This window comes from Sapajus apella, unplaced genomic scaffold (genome assembly GCF_009761245.1).
Source record: "Sapajus apella isolate SASKATOON/1434 unplaced genomic scaffold, GSC_monkey_1.0 scaffold84, whole genome shotgun sequence".
NCBI lineage: Eukaryota > Metazoa > Chordata > Mammalia > Primates > Cebidae > Sapajus > Sapajus apella.
Window position 1 is genome coordinate 4,553,348 of NW_022437024.1, and position 2,553 is coordinate 4,555,900.

At 38.1% G+C, this 2,553-nt stretch overlaps 1 non-coding gene across 1 annotated transcript; it reads right to left on the bottom strand.

The window, feature by feature from the left end:
• Positions 1-2,206: 2,206 nt before the first annotated feature.
• On the bottom strand, positions 2,207-2,313 carry LOC116533896. Its single transcript, XR_004261502.1, has one exon. It is a non-coding gene; the product is annotated as a U6 spliceosomal RNA (small nuclear RNA).
• Positions 2,314-2,553: the final 240 nt, after the last annotated feature.

Consider the following 2,553-nt stretch of genomic DNA (forward strand, 5'->3'; position numbering starts at 1 on the left):
GTTAATTGCTGCCTCAACTCCAGCCCTTGTTCTTGGTCTATTCAGGGTTTCTACTTCTTCCTGGTTTAGGCTTGGGAGGCTACAAGTGTCCAGGAATTTATCCATTTCTTCCAGGTTTACTAGTTTATGTGCATAGAGTTGTTTGTAGTAATTTCTGATGGTAGTTTGTATTTCTGTGGAATCTGTGGTGATATCCCCTTTATCATTTTTTATTGCATCTATTTGATTCGTCTCTCTTTTCTTTTTTATTAATCTGGCAAGTGGTCTGTGTATTCTGTTCGTGTTTTCAAAAAACTAGCTCCTGGGTTTATTAATTTTTTGAAGGGTTTTTTTGTGTCTCTGTCTCCCTCAGTTCTGCTCTGATCTTAGTTATCTCTTGTCTTCTGCTTGGTTTTGAGTTTTTTTGATCTTGCTTCTCTAGCTCTTTCAATTTTGTTGATAGGATGTCGATTTTAGATCTTTCTTTGCTTCTCATATGGGAATTTATTGCTATAAATTTTCCTCTAGACACTGCTTTAAAAGTGTTCCATAGATTTTGATACATTGTGTCTTTGTTCTCATTGGTTTCGAAGAACATCTTTATTTCCGCCTTCATTTCATTGTTTATCCAGTCAACATTCAAAAGCCAGTTGTTCAGTTTCCATGATGTTGCGCAGTTCTGAGTTAGTTTCTTAATGCTGAGTTCCAATCCTGAGTTCTAATTTTATTGCACTGTGGTCTGAGAGACTGTTTGTTATGATTTCCATTCTTCTGCATTTGCTGAGGAGTGATTTACTTCCATTTATGTAGTCAGGTTTAGAGTAGGTGTGATGTGGTGCTGAAAAGAATGTATATTCTGTGGATTTGGGGTGGAAAGTACTGTATATGTCTATTAGGTTTGCTTGGTCCAGGTCTGAGTTCAAGTCCTGGATGTCCTTGTTAATTTTCTGTTTCGTTGATCTAATATTGACAGTGGAGTGTTAAAGTCTCCCACTATTATTGTGTGGGAGTCTAAGTCTCTTTGTAGGTCATTAAGAACTTGCTTTATGTTTCTGAGTGCTCCTGTATTGGTGCGTATATATTTAGGATAGTTAGCTCTTTTTGTTGCATTGATCCTTTTACCATTATGTAATGCCCTTCTTTTTGTCTCTTTTGATCTCTGTTGGTTTAAAGTCTATTTTATCAGAGACTAGGATTGCAACTCCTGCTTTTTTGTGCTCTCCATTTGCTTGGTAAATCTTCCTCCATCCCTTTATTTTGAGTCTATGTGTATCCTGGCATGTGAGATGGGTTTCCTGGATACACCACACTGATGGGTGTCTTTTGACTGGGGTATTTAGCCCATTTACATTTAAGGCTAATATTGTTATGTGTTAATTTGATCCTGCCATTTTGATGCTAGCTGGTTATTTTGCCCATTAGTTGATGCAGTTTCTTCATTGTGTCAATGCTCTTTACCATTTGGTACCTTTTTGGAGTGGCTGGTACTGGTTATGCCTTTCTATGTTTAGTGCTTCTTTCAGGAGCTCTTTTAAGGCAGGCCTGGTGGTGACGAAATCTCTGAGCAATTCCTTGTTCATAAAGGATTTTATTTCTTCTTCACTTTGGAAGCTTAATTTGGCTGGATATGAAATTCTAGGTTGAAAGTTCATTTCTTTAAGGATGTTGAATATTGGCTCCCACTCTCTTCTGGCTTGTAGGGTTTCTGACGAGAGATCCACTGTGAGTCTGATGGGCTTCCCTTTGTGGTTAACCTGACCTTTCTTTCTGGCTGCCCTTAGCATTTTTCCTTCATTTCAACCCTGGTGAATTGACAATTATGTGCCTTGGGGTTCCTCTTCTTAAGGAATATCTTTGTGGTGTTCTCTGTATTTCCTGGACTTGAATATTGGCCTGCCTTGCTATGTTGGGGAAGTTCTTCTGCATAATATCCTCAAGAGTGTTTTGCAGCTTGGATTCATAGTCTTGGTCACATTCAGGTACACCTATCAGACATAGATTAGGTCTTTTCACATAATCCCATATTTCTTGGGGGCTTTGTTCATTTCTTTTTACTCTTTTTTCTCTAATCTTGCCTTCTTGTTTTATTTCATTGAGTTGATCTTCAATCTCTTATATCCTTTCTTCTGCTTTGTCGATTTGGGTATTGAAACTTGTGTATGCTTCACAAAGTTCTCGTGTTGTGTTTTTCAGCTCCATCAATTCGTTTATATTCTTCTCTAAGCTGAAAAATATGGAATGCTTCATGAATTTGCATCTCCTCCCTGTGCAGGGGCCATGCTAATCTTCTCTCCATCATTTCAATTTTAGTATATGTGCTGCCGAAGTGAGCACAAGGAGCTGTTCTTTCTAGAAATTTTTCCTAGACCTGCTACTTCAGTAGGCCTGTGGTCTGCCTTCCAAATCATTTGAGGCAATAGTTTACCAGATGTTTTGCCCGGGTATGACAAATATTTGTGGGTTTCTCATCTCCAACAGCCTTCTGTTGCCCTACTCATAAACCAATGTCATATTTTAGGTATTATAATGGTGGCATTCCATATATGGTAGTTTTTTCTGTATTAGGTTAAGGAT